This window comes from Scylla paramamosain, chromosome 4, assembly GCF_035594125.1.
Source record: "Scylla paramamosain isolate STU-SP2022 chromosome 4, ASM3559412v1, whole genome shotgun sequence".
NCBI lineage: Eukaryota > Metazoa > Arthropoda > Malacostraca > Decapoda > Portunidae > Scylla > Scylla paramamosain.
In genome coordinates, this window is record NC_087154.1 from 33,719,459 (window position 1) to 33,729,691 (window position 10,233).

Consider the following 10,233-nt stretch of genomic DNA (forward strand, 5'->3'; position numbering starts at 1 on the left):
AGATGGCCTTTCTAGTAGTGAAAAATTTGAGTTAATGAAACTTCAAATACAGATGCAGAGGGAACAGAAACAGCAAGAGATGGAGTTAAAGAGGGAGCAAATACAGATGCAAAAGGAGATTGAGATAGAAAAAATTAGAGCAGAAAGTAAAAATAAAGTGAACGGGACCAGGGTAGGAAATGGTGCTCAAGGCAACGGGGATTTAGAGAGAAGGGCCATCAGTATGCCTAACTTTGTGGAAGGGGAGGAAGAAAACTTCTTTTTTCAATTTGAAAAGGCTGCAAAGATGATGGGATGGGATGAAAATGATTGGGCAATAATAGTCCAGTCTAAATTTGAGGGAAGGGCCCGAGCGGTATATGTGAATTTGAGTGAGCAAGAGGCGCGTGATTATGAAGTGGTAAAGGAAGCGGTGTTGGGATCAACCCTTCTATGTCCGGATGTGTACCGGGAAAGGTTCCGCAGGACGACAAAACGCCCAGGTGATACCTATCTCGGGATGGCTCGAGAGGTTATCCTTAAACTGGACCGGTGGCTGAAGGCCGAGGAAGCCACTACGCTTGAAGAGGTAAAAGGAGTTATACAGATGGAACAATTTATGAGCCAAATGCCCCTCAGTGTAAGATGTGAGCTCGCATCACACGACGTGAAAGACGTGATGGAAGCCGGACGCAGAGCTGACAAGTACTGTGCGGTCCGTGGGATGAACGGAGATGAACACCATGAAGGGAGAAAGCCATTCTCCAGCAGAAATGATGGTCATCAGAGATGTAAGAATGACAGTCAGATGAGCTCGACATCAGTCCACAGATCAAACCAGCCCCGCCCTAACAACTATAGTTTTCCCCACACTTACACCATGCCCCCGCCAGCCGACCACAACATGAGGTCTGCGCCCTATGGGAGTAGGCCCAGGAGCACTACCTATCACCAGAAGGGTAGTGGGGATGAAGGTGCAGTTAAGTGCCTTGGATGTGGAAGTAGCGGGCATAGGAAGTTCCAGTGTCCGAAGGGACGGCCGAAGCCAGTGGGAGCAGTTGCCGCCCAAAGAGACCTGATAAAGTATGTGGAGAATATGAATGCAGAGATACAAGAGGAGCCGCCGAAAGATGAGGGCTTTGAGCACTTCACTAGTAAGGGCACAGTGAAAGTGGAGGGAAGCCCAGAGAAGGTGATCAGAATCCTTCGGGATACGGGAGCTAACCAGAGTCTGATCTTAAGTAGTGTACTCCCATGGAATGAGGAGACCAGCACTGGCAGAGAGGTCTCATGCAAGGGTGCAGGGGGCCAGTTCAGTATTCCCCTGCACAAAGTTTGGCTGGACTGTGGATACGTCACTGGAGAGGTGACGGTGGGAGTGAAGGAGGCACTGCCCGTAGATGGAGTGGATATGCTGGTTGGGAACGACCTGGCTGGAGGTCGAGTTATCCCTAAACTTCAGATGGTAGACAACCCTCTGATAGGGATGACGGAAACCACCACTCCAGCAGCAGTCCCTCACTCAACAGATGGGGAGGCAGAGGTGCCTGAATTGTTCCCAGTCTGCGCAGTGACCCGAGCGATGGCCCGGAAGGAACGCATGGACACCGAGGGAGCAACGCAGGAGGACGAAGGCCTGGGCGTTCTGTTTGAGGAACCTGATGAAAAAGGAACTAACCCGGAGTGCGCGAGTGGTGGACCGGTTGTAGGTCAGGTGGGGCCCAACCTTGATTTTCTGGTAGAAAAGAACGAGTTGATAAAAGTTCAGGAGAGTGATGAAAGCTTGAAGTCTGCTTGGAATGAGGCTAACAGGCTGGGTGAGCTTGACAATGAGTACGTGGGCTACTACGTGAATAACGGGGTATTAATGAGAAGTTGGAGGCCCCTGACAGCCCCAACCTCCGATCACTGGATGGTGAAAAGGCAGATTGTGGTGCCATGGGTGTATAGGAAGAAAATTTTGGAGATGGCACACGAAGGTAATCTGGCAGGACACCTGGGGGTCAGAAAAACCCTAGGAAAGATCCTGTGTCATTTTTACTGGCCCAGAGTGAGAGGTGATGTGAAAGAGTTTTGTAAAACTTGTGGTTTGTGTCAGAAGGTGGGCAAGCCGAACCAGGTGATTCGCCCTGCCCCCCTTCACCCTATACCTGTGGTCGAGGAACCATTCAGTAAGGTGGTGATAGACTGTGTAGGTCCTTTACCAAGGACCCGGAGGGGGAACCAGTACTTGCTGACTATTATGTGTATGTCATCCAGGTTTCCTGAGGCCATTCCCCTCAGGAGTATAAACTCTAAAAACATTGTGAGGGAACTGGTGAAATTTTTCTCCTGGGTGGGAATCCCTAAGGTGTTGCAGTCAGACCAGGGAAGTAATTTCACTTCTCGTGCGTTCAAGGAAATCCTAAGGGGTCTAAAGATTGAACAGAGACTGTCGAGTGCTTATCACCCTCAGTCTCAGGGTTGTGTAGAAAGATTTCACCAAACTCTCAAAAACACTCTCAGGATGTATTGTGAGGAGATGAGTGTTCAGTGGGATGAGGCATTGCCACTAGCCTTATTCGCGTTAAGGGACAGTGTGCAGGAGTCAACTGGTTTCAGCCCATTTGAGTTAGTGTATGGCCATGAGGTGAACGGTCCTTTAAGGATGGTGAAAGAAAAATGGTTAGGAGTAGAGGAGCCTCATACTGTGGTGAAATATGTATCTGATTTCAAGGACAGATTGATGAGAGCTAGGGAAATTGCTCGGGAAAATCTGAAAAATAGTCAGAGTGAAATGAAAGGCTGGTATGACAAGAAGGCGAGGGCCAGATCTTTCCAGCCTGGGGACAAGGTCTTGGTTCTTTTCCCATTGCAGGGTGATCCTTTCAAAGCCAGGTTCAGCGGGCCTTGGGAGATTGAGAGAAAAATGAGTGATGTAAATTACATTGTAAAAACTCCAGGGAGGAAGAAAAAGAACCAGTTGTGTCATGTAAACATGCTGAAGCCATTTCACGAAAGGGACAGAGAAAATGGAGATGATGTAGCAGGAGGAGTAAGAGCTGTGAGTGTTGTAAATGTAACCACTGAGGCGGAGGAGAAGTGGTCTGAAGTGAAATTGAGCAGGTGTGAAGGGATGGTGCTAGAGAACTCAGCTGTGTTAGGGAATTTAAATGATAAACTGAAGGGCTTGAAGGGATGTTCTGTGTACATAGATGACATATTGTTGTACACTGAGAGTTGGGAAGAACATGTGCAGCTGCTGGAGGAAGTATTCAGGAGGCTGGATGATGCCAACCTTACTGTCAACTTAGCAAAAAGTAATTTCGTGCAAGCTGACGTGGAGTACTTAGGCTTCAAGGTTGGGAAAGGTGAAGTGAGAACCGTGGAAGCCAAGGTGAAGGACATTGTAAATCTCCCTCCACCCACCAATAGGAAGGAGATACTGAGATTCTTAGGGGCCAGTGGATATTACAGGCGATTTTGTAAGAATTTCTCTGATGTTGCCATGCCCCTGACCAAGTTGCTGAATAAGAAGTCAAAATTTTGTTGGGATAAGCTTTGTGAGGAAGCTTTTGTGGAGATTAAGAAAATGTTAGTCAGTGCCCCGGTGCTGCGCATGCCTGATTATGAAAAACCATTTGTATTGTACGTGGATGCCAGTCAGAATGGTGTGGGTGGTGTGTTAATGCAAGAACATGAGGGAATGGAGCACCCCATAGGCTATTATTCTAAGAAGTTGTTACCATATCAAAGGGCTTACAGCACTATTGAGAAAGAGGCTTTGGGCCTAGTGCTGGGTTTGAGTCATTTTGAAGTGTACGTCAAAGGGACGGGACAGCCTGTGCAGGTCTTCACCGACCACAATCCACTCATATTCTTGCATAAAATGAAAAACTCCAATCAGAGGCTGATGAGGTGGTGCCTGGTCTTACAGGACTATAACTTAGAGATTCACCATGTGAAAGGCAGTGAGAATATTATTGCCGATGCCTTGTCCCGTGCACCACCTAGTCGTGAGGCATCCTAATCAGGTGCCTCACGCCTCTTTTGGGAAGGGGATGTCATGTTATTGGCCGAGTTTACCTTGAATGGGATCACGTTTTCTTAGTGTCCCCGTGTTCCGGTTACCTGCCATTCGGACATTATCCTTATTATTGTTATAAGTAGTGTAAGGCTTATTTACCCATTTTATATCATGTAGTATTACTCTCTTCATAATTTAAGTTCTCTATATCTTTATATGTATAAGGAAGGGAGTATAATTGAGGTGAAATGTGTTGAAAACGAGGGGAGCTTGAGTGGGCAACAACACATTCCAAGGAGGGGAAAAATCAGAGCGCCTTAGGTCGTGAGGAAAGGTGGAGGGAAGGCGTCTCTCAGGGAAGGATTTTGGGGTGGATTGGTGATGGAGTGAGCTTGTGGAGGTATTAGTGGTGTAGCGGTATAACCTTGATATCCAGGATCAGGTTAGTGAGTCTTTTGTGGTACCAAGAGCTCTTGTCCGCTGAAATTCGGTTGTTGAGTTGTGCCGGTGACGCTGTTGGGAGAGGTCATAGGTCAAACTGGCAGCCATTTTGTGAGTGGAGGTTGTGGTGTTAACCTTGGAAGTTGGTGTTGTGGTGTACTGGTGATTTTGGGGACGATGTTATGGTGTTATGGGTAATCTTTGGTGATAATGGTAATATTTTGTGAGGTTTGAGGAGGTAAATCTCTTGTGAGGTTTGAGGAGGTGAAATTCGGGAATTATTGTCTGGGGACGCGGAAATGGCGTCCGGGTAAATTCCTGCGGTTGAGGGGAAACATTTCTGTGACTGGTGGAGGTGTAAACGGGTTCTGGTGACGTGGGAAGTGACGAGAACGTCATGTAGTAACGTGTGCTACCTCATGTTGTTTGTGAATTATTATTAGTATTAATATATGTGCTTGTAACATGGAATAATCGTGTTTTCTACCCCCCCCCAACAACAATCTGGTATTAGAGGTGATTCCAGGTGTGCTGAGTCAAGGTAAAGGTGGAGTAAGAGATAATTCTGACGATTTCGGATAGGTCGGGTAGGCACTCGAAGCCTTTAAAAATCCAGACCTTTAAAACTTTCCGGGATCAGTGTAACGTCCACTTTCTTGGAGAGATAACCGGTATCGTACGATCGCAGGTAAGTAGGCGATCGTGACAATATATATATATATATATATATATATATATATATATATATATATATATATATATATATATATATATATATATATATATATATATATATATATATATATGACAGACGAATCATCTCTGTGGCTATTGGAAACAGTCCTTATGAAAGACCACAGCGTTTAAAGATACGAGTCTTAGTCTGAGAAAGATAATGGATAAAGTGTTTGATGGATGGTTCGTAAGCCTGCCGTGTATCCTCTCAGCGCATCGGTAAATACTGAAGCTTTGCCGGGACTAAAGACCATTTTTTCGCATAAAATTTACAGCCATATTTGTTGCTGAAAGGGATACGTTTTAAAACTCCGAAATCCAACAGAAGAGGATTTCACCAAGGTTAATCTATATAAACATTAAGAAGCTTGTTGAGTCTTCGAATTCGTGATATTTTTCATATAAGCAGCAAACCCATTGTCGGGTGCGAGTACTGGAGTAGTGTGCGCTTTTTAGTTTAGTGAACATATTGGTGACCACGGAGGTCGTTCGTGTTCAAGAAGAATTGGGATGATTGAACCTTCAGGCGAGGCGTTATCTACAGGTTTTTAATTCCGACCATAAGATTACTCTTTCACCGAAAACGTCAAGATTAAAGTTAGTTACTGGTCTTATACGGACGAAACAATATGCTTAACTATGACACTGTTCTTGGTGAAGGTGGAATACATATCTACATTAAAAACCAAATTTATATTGTCTGCAAAAACTTCTATAGTCTGATAAAAAAAAAAAGTAGCTTCCTAATTACAGATAAATATTAGTTTGTTAGGTTATCTTTAAAGCACCAAATACTAGTAAAAAGACATAATTTTATTATAGTCTTCGGAGCTTTATACGCACACACAGCTTTATACACACATGTGTGTGTGTGTGTGTGTGTGTGCATATATATATATATATATATATATATATATATATATATATATATATATATATATATATATATATATATATATATATATATATATGTCTTTCCCCCCTCCCCTGCCGGAAAAAATGCCTCGTCTTGCATAAAAAGCATATATATTTTTAGATGTTTTTGATATTCACTCCTGTGATCGCTCTTTTACATCCATTCATCACCACCTCCTAAAGCCGCCCTAAGCCAGCGTGGGGAGCTGTATGGCTTAACCTTCACTAACCATTAGCCAAGGAAGGGAGTTTTTTTTTTTTCTGCAGTAGTTTCGTGCAAGCCGATAATAAAGAACAGAAAAATCTTCTGAGGAATACTTTACCTGGAGGGAAAGGTTTCATTACTGAATGGAAGCATTGCTGCTCTGGCATCCTCAGTTGCTTCTAAACAGTGACTGATGTGGCGAGTGTCCTCCGTCCTCCCTGACTGACATACCCAGTGACCTGCTTCGTGGCTACACTATTTAAAATTCATACGTATGCGGCATTTTCATATCCGCGTGATAAGAAGCAAATCGCCAAATGAATACATTGGCTTGTGAGTGAAGTGGTTTCATTAATTTGATTAACTGTTATGTATTTTGCTTGTTACTCTTTTCTCACCTCAATATTTTCCGGTGTTTTGACGGTGCAATTAACGTTGCATAATTGATAAATAACATAAAACTCAAACATGTTGATCTGAACGATCTTTTGATATCAACCTCTCAAGTGGAATAGTTTATTTGGCTTCATCGGTAGAGGCAGTGAGGGAGAAAACTGAGTGAGTGAGCGGCGGAAACGAGATGGTAATGAGGTGTTGTCGTGACTCGATCTGGTGAACGTGCAGCATCTGGCCACTCTGAGCTAGAAGGACCGGTGGGAGGAGGTATGCATTTTTATCTTTATCATTATCATTACCTGAGCTTTCCCGTTTTCTTTGCTTTGTGAGTGTACATGAATAGAAGAGAAGACAGGCGACGAGTGAGCTGCCTCATTTATTTATTCATTTAGTTAGTTATTGTTTTGTATTATTTTGAGCGATTATCGTGGTATGGTGTGCAGTGTGGGGCCGATGAAAGATTGCAAAAAACTAGCGCCTAGAGCAAAATATATTGGCTGAAATATTCATCTGTTGTAGAATTACATTATTAAACTGGGAAATTATATAAAAAAAAAAAAAACATTTAATGGACAGTCAGGAGGCTGGCGCAGGTGCGATGGATAATAAAGTGTATGGTAATGGAGTGTGGTGAAGGCAACATCCTGAATGGCAAGGTTTAGCGGACCTCTTAGGGAGTGCCTCGCCACCTCATCAGGAGGCAGCAACATGTTATGTTCAGGCGCGTGGACGGCTCAATTTTTACTGTGTGATAAAAAAAAAAAAAAATGGTAATCACTTTAACCTCACCTGCATCATCCTCGATGTCAGCATCATTGCTTAGAATATATATATATATATATATATATATATATATATATATATATATATATATATATATATATATATATATATATATATATATATATATATATATATATATATATATATATTAGAACTAGTTGTTGTTATTGTTATCATTATTATTGTATTAAATTTTCCTCCTCTTTTTTTTTGTCCTATCTGCCTGGTTTGTGCGTCCTGAGGTTAGGCTGATGTGGATGTTAAGTAGTTTTATTTGATATTCATATGTGGAGGATGCAGAGAGGGATATATGTATAGGAGAGATTGAGCATATTTTCTTCATTACTATGTAGTATTGCTATTACTCTAATTGTAACCTTTCTTTTAAAGAAATAATATGATATGTCAACTTTCGCCACCCGCGAGGTCGGTAGGTGTGGATGTTGGCAGCAGTGAAGTTGGAGGCGCTGTGGAGTGCCGTGGAAGAGGACCTTGTGTAAATCTTGTACCTTAATCAGTCAGCCAGTGAGTTAATGACAGACAGTAAGTGAGTCAGTCAGTAAGTCAGTCAGTGAGTGAGTAAGTCAGTAAGCCAGTCAGTTAGTAAATCGAGGAGGAGAAGGAAAAGGAGTAGTTGGTGGTGGAGGAGGAGGAGGAAGTTTAGAAGCAGAAGGAAGAAAGTACGAGGTATAGAGGACTTAGTCATAATGTGTAGATATATGATATTAAGGCGTATATATATATATATATATATATATATATATATATATATATATATATATATATATATATATATATATATATATATATATATATATATATATATATATTGAAATAGATGCTCCTACGTGAAAGGTTGGAAGATTTCAATTTTCCTGTTTATTTATTTATTTATTTTTTTTTTTCGCCCTAGACAATTTCCTCCTCACTCCCAAGAGATTCGTTGTTTACCTGAAGGTGCTCCGCTGCCAGACCACCTGAGGAGGGCTAATTTTACGAGGTTCTCCCGACCGGTCAGCGTTAAAGTATGTTCCCGAGGGAGTACTTCTTGCCTGTAAAGTAGTGGGCGAGGAAAGAAATGCGTTCGTAAGCTGAATTAATGTGCAACTCCATCCTTGACATTCCCTTCCATTCCTCTCCTGTCTCTTAGCTTCTTCCTTTTCTCCATTACTGTTTGGCTTTCTCATGCCATTAAAACTTTTCTCTTTTCGCTTGTCTCTTCGTTTTCATTGTTTTCTTTATTCACTTCTTTGTCCTAACATCGAGTCGTCTAGGTTCTCTCTCTCTCTCTCTCTCTCTCTCTCTCTCTCTCTCTCTCTCTCTCTCTCTCTCTCTCTCTCTCACCTGGCTTTTGTTCCTGCAGGCAATACAATAGATTAATGGAGTTCCTCGTTCTCTCTATCTTCATTATGGCTGTCGTAAACATTTTAATTCACACTAACATCGTGTATCATAGTCCTCCTCATCGATTATACTTCACTGGAGAGAGAGAGAGAGAGAGAGAGAGAGAGAGAGAGAGAGAGAGAGAGAGAGAGAGAGAGAGAGAGAGAGAGAGAGAGAGAGAGAGTTACATAGAAAAACAGGCCACAACAGACCTTGCGGTCCTCGCGAGGTGACCTGACCTAGGACTACTAAAGTGATAGTAGAAGAAAAGGACAAGAAAGCAGAAGGCTCTCTCCCCACCCTCCACTCCCTCTGGCATTAGCCGTACAGAAAAAACAGGTCGGAAAGAAATACCTTACGGGGTTAGAGAAGGAAAAAAAAAAAAAACCGAAAGAAATTTTATAGGAAAGAAAGAAAATAGATGAAATGAGGGGTCCCCATTTCCTGTAGATAAGGAAGTTAATCACTAACAAACAAACGCTGTTAGCCGCGGATTGCAGGCAAGATGTTTATCAAGACGGCGTTTAAAAGTCTCAATGGTATTGCAGTCTATCACGTCCCGAGGAAGCCCATTCCATAGATTTACTACTCGATAGGAAAAATTATTTTTTGATTCGTGAGAGTTGAAGGATTTCCCAACAATTTTTCAACCGTTTCCTCGCGTGTAATTCGAAGAATATCGTGAAATATCTACTGCAGTCCATATTATCAATGGCTTTGATGATTTTAAACACCTGTATTAAGTCGCCTCTTAGTCTTCTTTGTGTTAATGGGAAAAGATTTAATTCTTTAAGACGCTCTCCGTATAATTTGTTTCTTAGGCTTGGTATCATTTTTGTTACTCTACGCTGAACTCTTTCTAATTTATCAATGTCTTTTTGGTAACAGGGGCACCATGCTTGAACGCAATATTCCAAAAGGGGACGGACTAAAGAGATATACAAAAAGGATTGTATCCTTAGATTTATATTTAAAAGATCTGCCAGTTAAGCCAATTACTTTATTTGCTTTCTTTACGACTTCTGAACATGGTTGGTTAGGTTTTAAGCTACTCGATATTGTCAATCCTAAGTCAATTTCATTGTCAACACTTTTAAGTTGGGTACCATTTAAAATATACTTTGCTTTCTCGTTTCTATACCTATGTGAAGCACTTTCCACTTATCTGCACTAAAACTCATCTGCCAGCTTTGCCCCCACTCAGTCAATTTGTCTAGATTTTTCTGTATATCTATTACTTGTTCGTTAGAGACTACGGAATTCGCAATTTTGGTGTCATCAGCAAACTTCGTTATTATACTGGTAACACCCTCATCTATGTCGTTAACATAAACAAGGAAGAGAACAGGTCCTAAGACTGATCCCTGTGGTACCCCGCAAGTCCACATGG